At 38.1% G+C, this 19680-nt stretch overlaps 1 long non-coding RNA gene and 1 pseudogene across 6 annotated transcripts; both read left to right on the top strand.

The window, feature by feature from the left end:
• Positions 1-1486: 1486 nt before the first annotated feature.
• Positions 1487-7755, top strand: LOC137741973 (uncharacterized). 5 transcript variants are annotated; one of them, XR_015953155.1, is made up of 11 exons: positions 1487-1598; positions 1715-1800; positions 2307-2366; positions 2887-3042; positions 3364-3452; positions 3581-3638; positions 5075-5186; positions 5458-5546; positions 6161-6427; positions 7244-7325; positions 7699-7755. It is a non-coding gene; the product is annotated as an uncharacterized LOC137741973 (long non-coding RNA). The 5 variants fall into 5 exon arrangements; XR_015953154.1 differs by lacking the exon at positions 2307-2366 and having other exon boundaries at positions 1488-1598; positions 5458-5596; positions 6192-6427; positions 7699-7753; XR_015953152.1 differs by lacking the exon at positions 2307-2366 and having other exon boundaries at positions 1489-1598; positions 6192-6427; positions 7699-7751.
• A 3106-nt stretch (positions 7756-10861) lies between these two features.
• On the top strand, positions 10862-17682 carry LOC137741972 (receptor-like protein 2; annotated as a pseudogene). The gene is made up of 3 exons (XR_015953151.1): positions 10862-12457; positions 16452-17231; positions 17318-17682. The product of XR_015953151.1 is annotated as a receptor-like protein 2 (transcript).
• The last annotated feature ends 1998 nt before the right edge of the window (positions 17683-19680 follow it).

Below are 19680 nucleotides of genomic sequence, written 5' to 3'. Positions count from 1 at the left end.
AGGTAAAGTGAATACTACCAGAATTGACTTTTAGTGTAAAAATGTGGTTTTTCGTTAAAATTTCCTAAAATATATAGTAGTAAAATAAGTCACACATGGTGGACCGACACCATTCTATGGTAGTAATTCTAACGCGTGACTGTATTATTTATTTTTTACAAAATATATTTAGAGAAGAAAAATAGAGCAGGTGACCTTGACTTAGAAGTTCCTTCATGTAATAGTACTTGTGGTACCGTTTGGTACGTGTCACGGGACGGAACAGAGTGAGAGAAGACGTTCTGTCCCACGTTTGGTGCGCCTAAAACGGGTGGAACGAGCTGTTCCACGGGACGAGTTTTGGGTGAATTTTCGTTCCACCTCACCCCTCTGGAATGACTCGTTCCACATCCGTGGAACACAAAATTATAACCTCTCCATCTTCTTCTTCTTCCTCCTTGTTTCCATCCGAGGGCATCTTTGCTCCCGCTCCGTTCCATTCCGTCCTGTCCCGTCCCGTCCCGTCTGCATACCAAACGATACCTGTGCGATGCTAAATCTTGGAGAGTTCACGAATTAATTAATGATGATCTCATTTCTACTTTTTAATTCTTAACTATATAATTATTTATCTGTTAGTTCATAACTCTCCTATTACTTTAGTCTAAAGAAGTTGGCAAAATTGCACTGTAGAAATGAACAGTGTTTTGGACCACATTTCAATTTATTTACAAGCTTGCCACTAGGGTGAAGACGGCTGGGTTAGTTCGTTTTAGGCTGCGTTTGCTGGGCTTACCTCAATTGTTGATGAGCCCGGCCCTTTGGGTGTTCAAATGATGGGAATGCCCATCTAGGGTTAAGATCGGACGGTGCGGATTAAAAGTTTTGAGGGTACTTTTGTCATCTTAATTGTCGGGACTGATCGGGATCGATGGTGATGGGATTGTAGGACAGACAGGAGGCATGCCGCCTCTGAGATAGAGATGGAGAGAGAAGGAGACCGTGAGAACGACGGTCTCGCCTCCATCCTATCCTCCTCTTGCTGCCGTCTCCCTTCTCTCGCCTCCGTCGTCTTACTCTTCCTTTCTCTGTCTCTCGAATCGTTCGATCTATTCGAAGAGGATCGAGAGTTCTGAAATAGTGTTTCGATAGGTAGGGGGTTATGCGTGTGCGGTCGTGCTTGATAATCGTGCAAGCCAGCGATTCTGCTTCTACGACATAGCCTCGACTCTGCTTCCATCTCCATTTTCTCTTTTCGCCTTTTCTCTCAGAAATCACCAACGAGCTCAAAAACCATCAAGCCCTTAGAAATCTCTTCGATTCTCTCTCTCAGAAACTACGAAGCACAACGACCTCTAGCTGAAAAACCGTGAATTTGGTCCCAATTCGAAGGAAATTTTAAGCCTACAAAAGCCTTGGTTTCCGGGTGAGTTCTCCGGCCGATTTGGAGTAGGTAATTTTGTGATTTGCAGTTTATTTTGGGAAATGATTGTCGTATTTGCAGTTCATTTTACCATTTCCAGAATATTTGTAATTTATTTTGGGGGTTTACCCTAAAATTGAGGAAGCACATATGAACGCAAAGGCTCGAGGATGTACGACAACTTGGATATGATAGGGTACAAGCTATGACATTTGTGCAAATTTATTTATTTATTTATTTTCCTTTCATTTTAGTGGTTTTTTTACTGTTTAGTTTTTGGGTTTTGTCTAATTTTTGTGCTCTGCTTTATAGATTGTTCTCTTTGGAAGCTTCTTTCCAGTCTTGAGCTTCTTCTTGCCTGGTGCCTTCTCATTGAGTATTGGAGCATTAAAACACAGGTGTGTGTGTTTTGTCAACGTAAGAGGAGAACGACATAAGAACATCTGTCTTTGTATTTATTTTTACTTTTTCTAACCCATCAATTTCTTTTGAGTCAACGAAATAGTCCCAACTTGCAACTTATGTTGTGAAGTATTATTGTCTGAAAAATTAAGTATGTATGTATATGTTATGTGTGTGGTGTTAGTCTCTGTGAGTCATTTATGTATATGTAGACATATGTGTGTGTGTGTGGAATGCAACATATCGGATTTAGGTTATACCGTCCATAGTTTTATTGTCTGTTGTTGTCTGCGCTATACCATTTCTATGCAGGCTTTGAAACTTATTCATGAGCTTTATAAGCACTTTCCATAATTTTAGCTGTCTATTTTGGGTTCTTTTTCATTAGGTCTGTTTTGGGTTCTTTTTCATTAGGTCATTAGCTATTGATTAATGGAGAAACGAGGACCATGCCACTGATTTTGGGTTCTTTTTCTAATCTTCTGATTTTGGGGTTTTGCAGGGAGTGCTGATGTTTTCTGGGATTTTTTGGTCCTTGCAGGATTTTGGGCCTTTGAAATGGGTACGTGTTATTTTTAACAGTTCGGTTCTCGCGTGTTCCGTTCTTTTTTCCTTCGTGATTCTCATTTTTCAGTGTTGGGTGATGGAAATTTGTAAAAATAGTTGTAATTCTTTTTTGAGAAAGTTGGCATTTTGTTATATTTTCTATTTAATCCCAAATGTAAGACTGTAAAATAATTGAAATGATGGTTTTCTAAAAACTCCTCTTAATTTTTTTTTCTGGGATTTAAAAGCATCTTTTCCCGATTGGTTACAAGGGTTATGTTCTGTTCATTTGGTTCACCTAATTTTGATTATTTATAAGTTTTGTCCTTTTAAGTTTTGTCTTTTAAGTTTTGTCTTCTGTGGTGTAATGAGAGATTTCTGTTGGCCTTTCGGATTTCGGCATGGGAAAGTTCACTTATTTGTCTAATTAGTATGCGTTCGATTCTTTATTTAATTGTTCTGTTTGCGTTCGGGTGTGATGGTCTAAATTTTATATGTTTGGAATTATCCACTTAACACCAATTTGTTACATTCAGGTCTCCACCCCACATTTCACAAGTTCAAATTCCATTGAAGTCGATTCTACAGATTGTGTCTGCAATTAGATCAGAGATCAACCGCTCTTTTGTATTCTGCGGAAGATTGCTTTTGGGAATGATTTGAAGCAGTTCCTCTATATATGTTTAATCTCTGTATGTTTATTGCCATGTAGCTCTGTCTTTTCTAATTGATGTGTTCATGTTACACTGTGATTCATGATGATGATTTAATTGTTTCTCGATTTGTAATTGTTTGTGAATAATGTGGCATATATGAATTGCAATATGTATTTGTATGAAAGGGATGGCATATCATTTTGCTGACTTAATTGTTTATGTTTTTCATATTTGCGAATGTTGTTATGATCGGTTAGGTGATTCCTGACCTGTGACTTTGTTTGGAGCTCAAATTTTGTGAGCATTACATTGGATTGTTATGCACTTGGTTTGATGTTGTTTTGGTCGACAATGCAGGGATAGGAGAAACAAAGAGGATGACACTTATAACTGCCCCTCCCCATTGGCCATCTTCAAATTTGGATCACAAGAAGGGAGCAACATAGGTGAGAAACAAATTTCTTTGTCTACATTTCAAGAATTTGCAGTTTGCAACTTTCATTGGTTATTATATTTGATTGAGTTGAACTTGGATTTCTGGATTTTGACTTTTTCGTTTGTTTCTCTGTTGCAGAGTTGGCTTCATTTCATTCCAGTGACTCTCTAAATAGGTCCAACAGCTCACTAAATAGGTAATTGTCTTATATCCAGCGATCTATTACCGGTTGAACAATTAATTGGCCATATATCTTGGATATGCAGCGTTTTCGTTTTGGAAACGTGGGAGACTTTATGAATATCCCTTATATATTTATTGTACAAAATATTAGTTCGCTTACACTTTAATTCTATTCATGGTTGTGGTGTCTTTTTAGGGTAAATGGTTTATATTGAAGTTTATTGATACTGCAATTTAATTCTATTCAATAACACTTTTAGTTATTTCTGCTCAAATTTTGGTATCTAGAAACGCATTTAGCCTTACCAAAGCATTCCCAGACACACTCCTTAAGTTGATCAATCATTTGTTTTGTTCAACATGACAAGTTGTTCTTTAATATTTATGTGTATTTGTTAAAAAATCTCTGAAGTGATTTCACTGCGTAATATGGGATTAAGGTTACATTTTTCTTATAATAAAAATCTCTGTATGCCACCCGGACGCTTCCCTTTCAAAGATTCTTTCTTTCCAGTATTTAGGGATTATAAACTGATTTCTCTGCTTAATTGCCGTACTTTCATTGCACGCAGATATTCTGGTATACTCACTAAGCATAAATTTAACGGTTTACAGAAACTTATAATTGTTCCGTCCTAAATATCTTCCTTTATTCTTGATGGCATGCTACTTGCTCGACCCTCTCTTGCATCAATTGTGTCACCTAAAATTAAAATGAAATGAAATAGTTTCCCTACATGCTTAATGTTGTGAATGCCGGTGATGTTAGAAATTTAGTGATTGTTGCCTCTCTATAATATATCTGCTCTCATGTTTTTGAACAGACGTGCAGTTCAAAAGAACTGGTTGCTGCAAGACGTGTATAATTTCATTTAAAAAAAAAAAAAAAAAACCGTTTTGGTTGCTGGTGGTGGTTTATCTGTATTTGATTGGTAATTTCAACATTTGATGATTCAATAATATTTTGAACTTCCATTTCTGTTGTTAGAAGATAACGTCTCCATCTCGATTCTGCATGATCAAAATGTACGTTTGGCTAAGACAATCATGTTTTACAGGTAGAGAGGAAGCTGCGATTAGAAACAATGTTGAGTGAAATTTAAGTCTTCATTTGACAAAAAAAAAAAAAAAAAAAACTTTGATTCAGATATCTATATTTGTTGTTTTATTCATTTGACAATTCGTTGTTTGATTGGTTTTTGCTTTCCTCCACTTTTTAACTCATATTCGTTAATCTACCTATTTTATTTGGGTGATAAGTTCACTCTTTTAATCTTGCTAAAGGAAGATATAGGGTGTGGTTTTGTTAATGGTGGTGGATGATTTGGATGAAAGTATGTATCTTGAGGATTTTTTTGCTTGCAGTTGTTTAGGCCAACACTGAAGAAGTTTTGTGGAATGAGATTCTTATCAGATTCTTATACCAAATTGTTTCTCCGTTTATGGCAGGTAATAAACGTGGTCCAACCAGTAGCTGATAAAATGTCATTGTATATATGCTTTTGTCGATTTCTGCTACGATAATGAGGGAATCCAAAGGATCGAGGCCAATCAATCTGAGGTTTGTACCACTCTATCCCTTTCTCTCTTTCTGTGAATTTCTTGAAATTGACGTTGCACGTTCTAATTCTTGCCGTGTTTGGGAGCAGAGAAAGCTCTAGATTAGCTTTGATCACTTTAATTTTTTCTTATTTAGTTCAGCACAGTCAGACTACATAATCCTACTGTTGGGCTATTTCTAGGGACGTTTATGTTTACTTTTGTTAGTTTGTTGACAGTTTGGTATGTCTATCATATTGATGGAACTAAATTGTGAGTTAATTATGGTTTAGGTTGTTGAATTTTGAATTCGAAATTCCCTTTGGAAACTGTCACAAGTGATGTGTCTGTTGTGGCTACAAGAATCAAAAGCGAGTGAAAGGTAAAGCTTCTCTCCAAACATTCATCGCTAGCAATTCCAACCAGAGCGAAGTATATCTCTCCTCTTGCTTTCTCTCTACGATGTTCTATCCCAATTTCTCTCAGACAGTAAGGGTTTTGGTTTGCTTTCTTGGATTAGATTTGTATATATTCCATTGCATCTCAGTTTTCTCTGATTTAATAGCATAATCTGGCTCTTGGTATTCTAACTTTGCTTTCTTTGCATCAAAATTGTATCTAGCTCTTGGTTTTCTTGATCTAATTTTTTTTATTTCTATGATAGATAAATTAAGGAAAAAATTTCTATTAGTATATGAGTATTCAATTCTGATACATCATTTTCCTCCATTTGACGTGATTTTGGATTATTAGGAGTCAGGCTTGCCTTCTGCGTTTTTGTTGAAAAAAAAGTCTTTTAGCTGAGTAATTTACTAATTTGAGTTGTTGATGTGATTTCCACGTACTCTGAATTCAAATAGAAATGCAAGGATATATTAGACTTTTAGTGTTTTCAGGCATTCGCGTGTTTGCTTATTATAGATGATGTATTTCTATAGTGCACTAATATTTGTTTTAAAAAAATTAATTAGTTTTTCCTCCCTGATATTTGCTAAGGCGCTTCTCAAGGCGACGTTGGAACGTGCAGGTGATGAGGATTCAGGGGTTGAGGAGGAAATGGCAAAGCAGGAGGACCAAAACGCGTTCTCTGTTAGGATAATTGGTGCCCTGAATACCTCAAGACGACGTTGGAACGTGCAAGTGATGAGGATTCAGGGGATGAGGAGGAAATGGCAAGGGAGGAGGACCAAAACGCGTTCTCTGTTAGGATAATTGGTGCCCTGAATACCAGAAAGTCTGCGCTCACCACTCATTAATTATATGGTTTGTTCCATTGGTTTTTATGGTTTAAAGGTGTTTAATTTGATGGTGTTTTTGATAAATTGTTGAAAATATTGTTAGTTTAGTTATTGATTGTATTGAGTTTGGTTTATGCTTTTGGTATTAAGTAGTTTTTTCATATCCCTGAACTCCTTTTCAGGTAGAGAAACGTGAGTTCTCTAAAGTGTTTAAGTGAGTGTCAATTAGTGAGTATTTTGTTCGAATATCTGTCCGAACAAAAATTTCTTTGGAATGAAATAAATGAAACAACTTTTGAGACTCCCACATGAGATGTGTATTGGTTCTTAAAGTATAAGACCATAAGTTACATTTTCATTCCCATTTACAGAAATATAACTTGCAGAATTAGTTAAATGTATCAAATAACTAGCATGTGAATTTGTGTATGGTTAAAAATAATCTTATCCTTAAGGATTATTGATTGGGTAAATTTGGTTGAGTAAATTTAGGGTTATTGATTGGGCTAATTTGGTTGTTTAGTTGATCTGATTTGGATGGGTTTGAGGGTTAGTTTCTAGGAATGTTACATTGGTGTTCTTTTTCTTCTACGCAGTTACCAAAATCTCAAGTCCCCATTTGATCGAGTACAACCCAATCATATTTGCTGTAATACAATCATATTCTTGAGGTTTGGATTTTTTGCTCTCATTTTTCTGCCCAATCATATTTGCTCATGCTTTCGCTGTTAGAAAATACATGCATGTTCTCTATAAACTAAAATACACTTCTCAGATTGCTATGATTATTGGATTGGATTTTCTTATTTACCTTCATATAATGGTGGGTTTAACTTTTCAGGTGAAAGTTTTTACGCAACCTCATTACTTGCAAAATTTTGTTCAGTCAACATTCAATGTCCTGCCATCAGATCAAGTTAAAGGTACGAATCACTATCATACTATTTTCGTCACTTTTTATTCCCTTGCTGAACACAATGGAGTGAATTGTTTTCATTTGCATTCTTGCATTTGAACTTATGGATGTTCTTACCTGACATTTGTAAGCTTTTGATTAGTCATGAAATATGATACATTTTCTCTATGTTAACAAACTTATGACATACATTCAGTTTCTTTTGGTTGGATTGAAATGATATTGATTATGCTGTTATAAAGCTCATTTTTATAGTTGGGTTGAAAATCATGTTAATAGAATCTTTTTTTGGTTGGTCTGACCCCATTCACTCATCTATCTCTCTGTTTATTCATAATTGTGTTGAATTTATTCAGGTAAAATGTGTCTTATTCATGCAGTTCAAGGTGATGCATTCAAGTCCCGCAGCAACGCGCGGGCATATTTTCTAGTTTAACACTATTCCAACAACACTTTATCAAACAGCCATTTTTACGGTAAAAATGCCTTTAACTCTTCAAAAGGCATGAGCCCAAATTCAATTTAAATTAGGGATAAGCACGGTTTGATTTAGTGTGGTTTTGAGTGAAATTGAAAACAAAACCGAAAGTTTTTACGGTTTGATTTGGTGTGTTTTTTAGACTAAAATTGAAATGAAATCAAATCATTTGGTTCGGTTTCGGTTCAATTTTAAACCATTTACAAACAAAATAAAAAAATAGCTTCAAATCTCTTATCTTAATTTAATTTGTCAGCTCCCTATACTCTTTCAATGTCGTTTCATAACAATATTATCAAACCATGAAAAATAGATTGCTGAAAGATTAATTAGCAATGTAAGTTCCAAATTCGTGTTGGAAAATATATTTTCTTGCTAGACTTGTTGAAGTGGAAAGGAGCAAAAGGGACTTCTCATTTATGGGCAGATTAGAAGGAGGAAACACCTTCTCTTTCAAATCAAAACAATGTTGTTGACTCTGGAGCTGTGAAAGAGAACTTACAGGCTTACAATGGTTCATTGTTTGGGGGTGGGGGGTTTAGCCTCCAAGAATCAAAGTTGTTGCACGGTGAGCGTGAGACAAATTGATTTGCAAATTTTGTTTGTGTAAGGTGTGAAGAACATATGAGAGTTGAGAGAGAAATAATGATTGGATGAGTGACCGAGAGTCGAAAACTAAGAGAGAGATGAATTTCTAGCATGGTCGAGTCCATACTAAAGTTATGGACTTTAACAATCAATCAACTATAACACAACACCTAATATGGGTATTTAATTAAATATTTTATTTTTTCCTGTGCGGTTCAGTTTCAAAAGGTCGAAACCAAAGCCAAACCATTTTCCTTCACTGCAGTTCGGTTTCAAACCGAAACCGTTTCAAAACTGCAAAATCAAACCGTTCAATGCGGTTCGATTTGATTCGTGTTTGAATTTCGATTTCCGATTTCAAATGCCCACCTCTAATTTAAACCCTTTTTCAAGGCAAAAGTGCTTTTAACTCTTGAAAAAGCACGAGCCCAAAATCAATTTAAACCTTCTAATACGTTGCCAACCCAATGATTAGACCTTCCGTTAGTGACGTCCCATTTCACTTATGGGTAATTCCGAAACCGGAATAGAATGCGAACAAACACAATTACATTTCTCCCAAAACATTCAAGCGTTTATCAAGCTTTTGAAGAATTAGAAAATTGCTGGGATCCATGTGCAAATAATATTAGTAATCAATTTTCTAAATTACTCAGAATTAGATTACTTAGATGGAGGTGCGATCTGGACTGCAGGGTAAAGTCTCTATCCGGAATCAAACCGAGTGACATAGAACACTTGTGGCTGTTAGACTTCACACATGCGATAACTTGCTCTGATTTCATGAAGAAGTTGAAGTTCCACTTTAAAATAGCAATGTGGAAGCAGCTCAATTACTCATAAGCACACGCCAAGTCCTTTCTTTTTCCGATGTGAGATTTATATTCTCAATAATATTAAGGTGCTTTGAATAAAGCATCTTAGAGCATCTCCAAAGGAGACACCAATTTTAAACATCAAAATGATATTTGATGGTTTATGTGGCAATTTGACATTTTATACAATATTTTGTTCCAACCGATATGTTAAATAATAATGTCATTTAATAAAAAAAAAATTTATCTTTTTGTGGAGTCCAATGATTAAGGCAACCAATCGAATATTTGAAAAACATAACAACATTTATTACATATTATATTAATCTATTAAAAAAATCATTTAATAAAATTGACAGCAAAAGACTTTGCTTTCAAATGACTCAACGCCATGTAAGAAATTGAAGGCTAGGTTGGAGAGAGTTTGCTGCCATTTTTTGCTATTGTATGCCTACGTGACAGATTTGAAAACCCAAGTTGAAGCATGTCTCGCCGATGTAGCTTTTATGCTACGCATTATTCAATTGTATGGGAGTTTTAATTGTTATATTTGATTTTTGCAACTATTTACATTTTTATTTTCAACCTCAACCAACCAAGTCTCACATAAAAAAACCTAGAAAACCTCGGTTCATTAGTAATGGCTCGCTAGATTGTCCCTTCCTTTGACAATAAATTTGTTAAAACGCTAAAGTTTCAAGTTAACCCAACTATATATTGGTTTGCACATGTGGTCAATGTCAATGTTCGATTAGTAATGAGCTAATCAACCGTCTCTAAAACCTCAATTGAAGCATGCCCTGCATCAAAAAGTTAAAAATCTTGGCTACGGCCCTAGATTGTCTTTACTTGAATTGGAACAATGAATTTAAAACATTGAAGTCACGGGTTGGCACAGCTATTGGTTTGTACATGTGATTAGTACTTGTTTGATTAGTAGTAAGCTGATGAACCGTCTCTCGAACTTTGATAACTTCGATGCCCTGTCTCTAAAGTCATCAAAGTCGGAAAGGAATAATCCAAAAACCTTGAATGGACCCTCGTGTGCAACTGATGCTTTGAAGTTTGAAGTCTGTCTGCATTTTCTACACTTATTTCTCTTCTACTACATATGTAATGGACCTTAGCAACGACAACTTCTTTGGCATCATTTCAGACCAGATTCCAGCCTCACCAACTTGGAGAGACGATTCAGACCTCTCAGGAAATCATCTATGCACTGCCGTTGTGGGCAACCCAATGCTTCGTGGGTCCCCGCTTTTTGAAATAGTGCAAGTAATAATACAACTAAGAACATGGAAGACGTATGCAAAAATTGTAAATATTGAGACTGAATCTCATATTAAGTAAGTTAGGTTACTTCACTCAAGTGGTAAAAGTTCGAATCTTGCTCTCTGCTTCACCTCAAACAAAAACCTGAAATTTTAATCGACATGAAATTTGATGAATTTTGGCTCGCTGATTTATGCAGAAACAAACAGTGACAGAGCCTCAAAGAAGAGCAGAGTCGTCCTTTCTAATTTTGGTGTTTCCTTTAAATCTAAGAAACCTGCAATCTAACCGAAGACTAAGAGATTAAAAAAATTTCAGCGACTTCGAAGTCGTTGCCTTATCGCCCATAATCTACCAAAAAATTATATATGTATGTGTGTATATATATATATATATATAGAGAGAGAGAGAGAGAGAGAGAGAAGATTGCTGCTTAATATATTCATGCTCTGCTGTCATGACTCTTACCAACAAGGAATTTCTTGTCTGATGCTTCTTCTTGGTTTTGCTTTCAGTCCCGGGATGCAGAAGATGTGTATATACTCGGCAGATTCATACATATATGCACACCTATCTACGCGTGAAGAAGAAAACCTGTGAGTACTCTGGACCTGAGATGGATCATCCATTCTCTCATGGCTTCCTTCTCATCCTCTTGTTTTCTTCCATTACATTCACAATACATGCATGTGATCTAACCGAACGCAGCGCCCTCAAGTCCTTCGCGAGCACTCTGTCTTCCCCGGCATTGAACTGGACTGCTTCAGTTGATTGTTGCCAGTGGGAAGGCATCACATGTAATCAGAACGGTTGGATCATCCAATTGCGATTACCATCCAAGGGCCTCACAGGAGGTACTTTTCCTTCATCACTAGGAAACATTAAGCTTCTTTCACACCTCAATCTCTCCCACAATCTGCTTTCCGGCTCTCTTGAAGCCGGGATGTTCTTGTCCTTGAGTCGCCTTGAGATTCTTGATTTGAGCTATAACCTTTTCTCCGGAGAAATACCATTGTCTTTATTATCAAGTTACATCCAAATGGTAGATTTTTCGAGCAATAAATTCAACGGAACAATTCCTTCTTCATTCCTCCAGCATGCTTGGAATTTGAGCAGTTTGAATATCAGCAATAATCATTTTACAGGCCAACTACCTTCCTCTATCTGTCTTCGTTCCTCCTCGCTTAGAGTTTTGGATTTCTCCCACAATAATTTCAGTGGCCCAATTCCTCCCGGACTAGGAAACTGTTCCGAGTTGGAGGTCTTTCGTGCTGGCGACAATACTCTCTCAGGGTCCCTTCCTGCTGATATCTACAATGCTCAGGCACTTCAAGAAATTTCATTATCTACCAATGGGCTTGTCGGACCCATCAGTGAGAATGTTGGGAAGCTCTCCAAATTAAAGCTCATGCGCCTTCATTACAACAATCTCCAAGGTCATCTGCCCCCATCTTTGATGAATTGCACAAACCTTGTTGAAATAAATCTGGGATTCAACTTTTTTAGTGGGAATATCTCTGTGCTCGATTTCTCTAATCTTACTCAACTTAGTAAACTAGATTGTATAAGTAATAATCTCACTGGTACCTTGCCAATAAGCCTCTACTCATGCAAGTCCCTCAAAGCACTTCGACTGGCAACAAATGATTTCGAGGGCCAAATCCAACCTGAGATTCTTCAATTGAAAAACTTGACCTTCCTCTTTCTTTCTCGTAACAGACTCACCAATGTCACGGGGGCAATGAAGATATTGACGGGTTTCAAAAGTCTCAAGGTGCTCCTTCTTTCAAAAAATTTTAAAGGTGAAGAAATGCCAGATGGGGATATAACTGTCGATTATGGGTTACAAAATTTGTGTGTTTTCAGTTTATATAGCTGTCATATGACAGGGCACATACCTGCATGGATTTCAAAGCTCGGGAAAGTGGAAGTCCTGGATTTGTCTTTTAACAGACTCACTGGCACAATACCTGGTTGGCTGGGGACTCTTCTGAAGATCAACACCAGCCCAATTGGTGTTTGGATTCTAGAAAAGTCTAGCAAATACAAGCAGCAAGCTTGGAAGGTAGAAGCTTCTAGAAGACTTTGTCCAGCTGCAAATGAACTAGACCATTCTAGATCAAATTTCCATGTTAAAGTCGGTGCGCATGCATAATAAGCTAGATAATTCTAGCAAGTTGTAATATTATATGGCTATTAGCCATATGTCGGTGGCATGCATGATTAGTAGCTAGAATGATCTAGCAATGTCCAAAGTCGGCAAACATGCCCTATAAATATGGGTGTGGTGCTATGTAACCAACCAAGCAAGCTTGTAATCAAACAAGCAAGCAATCAAGTGAGAGTGAGAAGCCACAATAGTCTTGTAGTAGTGTGAGTGATCTAGAGTTTGTCTCTAGAAAGTGAGTGAGTGTCATAGCTTCCCAAGAGTGTCCTTGATAGTTTGTGTTGTAATATTTTGTTTGTGTAATACAAGTAATTTGTTTACTTGTATTGTCTCTCCAACACTTGTGTTAGAGTTGAGTACTCTAAGTTTTTCCCCAATAATTGGTATCAGAGTGGTACGATCAGGGACCGTCTCTATTGAAGTTATTGACAATCGTGAGAAGTTTAGTACTTCGCAAGATTATTGGTTAATCTTGTTCGGCTTATCGAAGCTCTGCCGACACGATGGGAGACCTTCAAGTTGTTGGAGGAATCAAGAAGTTGAACAACAAAAATTACAACACGTGGGCGACGTGTATGGAGTCTTACCTACAAGGCCAAGATCTTTGGGATGTCGTCGGCGGTAATGAAGTTACGCAACCAGAAGAAGACACCAGCGGTGCTTTGAGGAAGTGGAAGATCAAGGCAGGTAAGGCCATGTTTGCCTTAAAAACTACGGTTAAAGATGACATGTTAGAGCACATACGGAAGGCCAAGACACCAAAAAAAGCATGGGACACCTTCGCCACACTCTTTTCAAAGAGGAACGATACAAGACTGCAGCTTCTCGAGAATGAGCTATTATCAGTGGCCCAACGGGACATGACGATTGCCCAGTATTTCCACAAGTTAAAGTCTATTTGCCGTGAAATTTCTGAATTAGATCCTAGTGCTGCCATTGTAGAATCCAGGATAAAAAGAATAATTATCCATGGATTGAGACCCGAATATTGAGGCTTTGTTGCCGCTGTACAAGGATGGCCGACCCAACCATCACGTGTTGAGTTCGAGAATTTGTTTGCCGATCAAGAAGCTTTGGCAAAGCAAATGGGAGGGGTCTCGTTAAAAGGTGAGGAGGAAGCGCTCTGCACTAAAAGTAAAGGCAGCTTTAAGCAGCGTGCTGGTGGTGGATCTAAAAGAAATGGTGACAAGGAAAAAGGTCATCAAAGAGGAGAGAGTTCTCGGCCAGGGGGAGCTCCGAAGTATCACGGCAACCGTGGTCAGTCCCAGAATAATAAAAGATTTGAGGGCAAGTTTTACAATTGTGGAAAGAATGGCCACATGGCGAAGGATTGTTCGTTCAAAAAGCCTGCAGAAAGTAACATCGCTAACTCAGATAAGAAAAGTGAAGATGATTGGGATGTCATTGCGTCTCTAGCCCTGGAGGAAGAATGGAACGCTAAAGCATCCGTTGCTATAGAGAAGCAAGAGTCAGCTCTCACAACAACAAGTCCGAAGTTGATTGACTACCAGAATGATTGGATCGTGGATTCAAGCTGCTCAAACCATATGACAGGTGATGAGAAAAAGTTACAAAGTCTGACTGAGTACAAAGGAGGTCGTTTGGTCGTGACAGCCAACGACTCGAGGCTACCGATTGCTCACATCGGTAAAACAATAATTGAGCCCCGATACAACACTAACCATATGCCGTTTCAAGATGTCTACCATGTTCCAGGTATGAAGAAAAATCTGCTTTCAGTGCCGCAACTGACATCGTTGGGAAATTATGTATTGTTTGGTCCACGAGATGTGAAGGTGTATCGACACCTCAAGATCTTAGGGACGCCAACAATGGAGGGACGGCGACTGCAGTCAGTCTATGTAATGTCAACAGAAACTGCATAGATAGACAAGACAAGAAAGAACGAGACAGCAGATTTATGGCACATGAGATTGGGTCACGTTAGCTATCACAAGCTAAATGTGATGATGAAGAAGTCAATGCTTAAGGGGCTACCTCAGCTTGACGTGAGAACAGACACGGTTTGTGCAGGATGCCAGTATGGTAAAGCACATCTACTACCATACGAAGAGTCGAAGTTTAAAGCGAAAGAGCCGTTGGAGTTGGTTCATTCCGATGTGTTCGGGCCCGTCAAGCAACCATCGATAAGTAGGATGCAGTACATGGTGATGTTCATTGATGACTTCTCGAGGTATGTGTGGGTTTTCTTTATGAAAGAAAAATCTGAAACATTTTCAAAATTTAAAGAGTTTAAGGAGACAATTGAAGGAGAAGTAGGAAAGAAGATCCGTTGCATACGCACAGATAATGGAGGAGAATATACCTCGAATGAGTTTTCCCAGTATCTATGAGAATGTAGAATACGTCACCAGTTCACTTGTGCCAATACACCACAACAGAATGGTGTAGCGGAAAGAAAGAATCGACATCTTAGAGATATATGTTGAAGTATGCTCCATGCCAAGAATGTACCAGGAAGGTTTTGGGCCGAAGCAATAAGAACTGCAGCTTATGTGATCAACAGGCTTCCTCAACCAAGGTTAGAATTTGTCTCACCCTTTGAAAAACTATGGGATATGAAACCTACAGTTAGTTACTTTCGAGTCTTTGGCTGTGTGTGCTACGTATTTGTTCCAAGTCATTTACGTAGCAAGTTTGACAAGAAGGCAGTCCGATGTATCTTTGTAGGATACGACAACCAAAGAAAAGGGTGGAAATATTGTGATCCTACGAATGGAAGGTGTTACACATCACGAGATGTGGTGTTTGATGAAGCATCTTCTTGGTGGTCCTCAGAAAAGGAGGCGTTGCCTGATTCAAGAGAGATAGAAGATAAGTTGCAGCAAAAGATGGGGGAGCAAATTGTTCGAATCCAGTCGAGACCAAATGAGTCTGAAGATTTGCTTGATGGTGATGATGTTGAGCAAGCAGTGCCCCAAAACCCTTGGCAAGCTAACATATATCAACAACCAGAAGAAGATAGACCTAGTGAAGTGGAAGTATCAACTCCACAATCACAACTAAGGAGGTCAACAAGAATCCGGAGGAAAAATCCGAGATACGTCAACGCAGTTATAGAAGAAGAAGCAGCTGGACCTGAGTGCTTCAAAGTTGGGAGAAGAGGTCACTGCAGCAGAGCTAAATCAAGCTTGGAATCTAGTGCCAAAGCAAAGAGATGTGAAACCCATATCATGCAAATGGGTGTGTAAGAAAAAGCTTCATCGTCAACTCGACATGGAGGAAAGAATGAGATGGTGTTGAGGGGGAGTATTGAAGATCAACACCAGCCCAATTGGTGTTTGGATTCTAGAAAAGTCTAGCAAATACAAGCAGCAAGCTTGGAATGTAGAAGCTTCTAGAAGACTTTGTCCAGCTGCAAATGAACTAGACCATTCTAGTTCAAATTTGCATGTTAAAGTCGGTAGGCATGCATAATAAGCTAGATAATTTTAGCAAGTTGTAATATTATATGGCTATTAACCATATGTCGGTGGCATGCATGATTAGTAGCTAGAATGATCTAGCAATGTCCAAAGTCGGCAAACATGCCCTATAAATATGGGTGTGGTGCTATGTAACCAAGCAAGCAAGCAAGCAAGCAAGTGAGAGTGAGAAGCAAGAATAGTCTTGTAGTAGTGTGAGTGATCTAGAGTTTGTCTTTAGAAAGTGAGTGAGTGTCATAGCTTCCCAAGAGTGTCCTTGATAGTTTGTGTTGTAATATTTTGTTTGTGTAATACAAGTAATTTGTTTACTTGTATTGTCTCTCCAACACTTGTGTTAGAGTTGAGTACTCTAAGTTTTTCCCCAATATCTTCCGCATCTTTTCTTTTTGTTGTTGAATGACAACTTGATTTCGGGTGAATTTCCAAAGGAGCTTTGCAGACTACAAGCATTAGTATCGCAAAAGGCTGCGAATGAAACATGACATTGTTCTCTTGAGTTGCCCGTCTACTTTCAACGCGGTAATAATGCAACTGTGCTGTCTTCACAGTACAAGTATCTGCCCAACATGCCAAGAGTAATCTCCCTCAGGAACAACAGTTTAAGCGGCAGCATACCCTTTGAGATTGGCCAATTGCAATTTCTTCAACAACTGGATCTAAGCATCAACAACTTCTCCGGCAACATTCTAGACCAAGTAGCCAATCTCACAAAGTTGGAGAGGTTAGAACTCAACAGTAACCGTCTGTCAGGCGAAATCCCATCATCACTATCAAGTCTCCATTTCTTGTCTACATTTACTGTTGCATACAATAATCTTGAAGGACCAATACCAGCCGGCACTCAGCTCCAAGGCTTCAGTGTTTCTGCATTCGAAGGGAATCCGAAACTTTGTGGTGCCCCACTTTCAAACCAGTGCTTGCCAAGTAATGGCAATGATGCAGATGAGAATGAGAACAACCAGGATTTGGACGATGATGAGGATCAAAGTCTATGGTTTGGGTTATCCGTTGTGCTTGGTTTCTTTGTAGGGTTATTGGGATTCTGTTGCCCTTTGCTTCTCAAGAGGACGTGGAGATATGCATATTTCCAACTCCTTGACAATATTCAATTCATGGTCTATCTGAAGTGGGGAAGGCTTAGAAGAAGGTAGAGTTCTAGAATCTAGATTGCGTGTTCATTTTCCTTTTTTTGATTTGTTTACAATTCCTAATTCTTGTTTTTCTTCTTAACAGGAAAGCCCAAGGCCAAGTCCAAGTCCAAGTCCCAAGTCCAAGTAAAAGTAAAAGTAGCAAACCGGATGGTGAAACTGTTAGTGCAAATCGGTTAGAATATGCAAACAACAGTAACTCTTTCATGGTCCCTGACAACTTCCAAACCACCTCTCTCTTCAATGTTCCAGTTAATGCTCGCTGCCCAGAAGATGAAGAAATATTAGTGTGTACGGATTGAACCAGAAATTCTCTATTGCAAAATATCTATGTAAGAGGAGCATGTTCATTCCCTAATCGGATTGTAAGTTGAATAGCTCTTTTATTTATTTTCTCTCTTTGTTTAGACCAAAATTATGGACCAATCTATCAATCATCAGGTGAAATCATGATGGAAGTTTGATAACATAACATATTAGACGATTTTACACATGAATAAAGCTTAAGAGTACACATCATATATGTTTAACCAAAAAAAGGTATGTCAGATAACGAATCAAACTATTCGTGAAAATCTCCTCGATTTTCATAAACTTGCGCAATCAGTTTGATTAAGAAGAAAACTGAAACTAACAGAAGGGTCCTGATTGAATTTGATACAACAAATCAAAATCTGTGTATATGCAGAATCATTGAGACGGGTTTGTATTTTTTCTGAAAGTAAAACAAAAAAAGGAAAACTAACGAAAAAGATTTGAAAATTTTGAGTTTTAATGAGAATGACAAAATAAAAGGTAAAGTGAATAGTATCAGGATTGATTTTTTAGTGTAAAAATGTAATTTTTCGTTAAAATGAACAGTACCGTGATCTTTTCATTAAAACTCCCAACAAAAAAAACTAGTGTAACTTGGGTGTCCACTTACTTCTTCTAGTTTGCACGGGTTGCAAGTTGGAAGTCGTTGAACGAATGCCAACACGGGCAGAAGCCGAAAATCACAGAGCTTCAACTTTCGCAAGAGGAGGTGGTTCAGGAAATGTGTTACAGTGGCACCTAAGTTCCTAACCCTGCAAATTGGTCATTGTTGGAAACATGAAAACAATCTGGGAATCTGAAAAAAGAAAAAAAAAGGGCAAAAGAAAACGGTTCAGGAAATTCATCAAACAGAACAGTTTATCTGCAATCTCTTTTCAGAAAGTTTAAACTTACAATTATTTTGTGAGCGTAAGATAGCACCTTAAGGAAGAAACATGTAAATGCAGCTTCATCGTCTACAAACACATGCATGCAACGTACCAGTTTTTTCTGTTGAAGTTTTTGGCAAACAAATGTCTGGGTCTACAATTTGATGATGTCTCGAGGTTATGTCGAGAGACTTCGGCTCCGTTTGTGTTCGCCTTTTTAGTGATGATTGGATTATATTCAATGATTAAGCTAGAGTAGTTTGACTTGAATTAAAAAGTACAAGAATTGTGAAGCGTTTTATGCATTTGGAGATGGGGTTAAAGATTTCTTCTGTTTTATATAAAGAACCATTTATTTAAAGGGGTATTCATTTTTTTTAAATGGGAACTAGTTTTTGGTCTCATTGACATCGAACTTAACAAATAGTTTTGTATAATTGATTTTTTTTGTTTGTTTGTTTTTGCAACGGTTGGCTATAAAAGAAGATTGAAAATAGACAGTTTGAATTATTGAAAGTCAATGTAGAGTGATACCCACAATTAGTCTCCATTTAAAAAAAATGACGCTTTTGTTTTCTGTTCTAGCCACTTGGATTTTAGATTGACTATTTCGATCGTGCTTCGTATCGTATCATGGTGTTTTGAATAAAACATACCCTGATAGGTGGGAGGACCCCAAGGACTTAAGTACCACTACACCATTTCTAGTGTAGCCGATGTGGGATCATGACATCACCTCACCCTTGGGAAGACCCGACGCCCACGGCAGCCCTTACTCTGGTGGCTTTCACTCTTAACAGCGGCGCACCCTCTAGTCGTCCCGTTAAGGTAGCCCTTTCCAAGTTGCCCCCTCTGCAAGGTCGGGACCCGACGCCCACGATGGCTCTTACTCTAGTGGCTTTCATTCTTAACGGCGGCGCACCCTCTAGTCGTCTCGTTAAGCTAGCCCTTTCTAGGTCGCCCCTCCGCAGCGTTGGGAACCTAAACTCTGATAACAATGTTAGGTACTAAAGCCCAAGGGAGGAGCCCAACCCAAAAGACTAGCCTAATACGTGGGAGGACCCCAAGGACTTAAGTACCACTACACAATTTTTAGTGTAGCTGATGTGGGATCATAACATCACACCACCCTTCGGAAGACCCGATGTCCACAACGACCCTTACTCTGATGACTTTCACTCTTAACGGTTGCGTGTATTCAAGTTAGTCAATACTCTAGCCAGTGAGAATAATTGAGCTCTATATTAATTGAATACTTACTTTA

This window comes from Pyrus communis, chromosome 11 (genome assembly GCF_041283825.1).
Source record: "Pyrus communis isolate YQ-2024b chromosome 11, ASM4128382v1, whole genome shotgun sequence".
NCBI classification, from domain to species: Eukaryota; Viridiplantae; Streptophyta; class Magnoliopsida; order Rosales; family Rosaceae; genus Pyrus; species Pyrus communis.
This window is presented reverse-complemented; position numbering and strand designations above follow the sequence as displayed.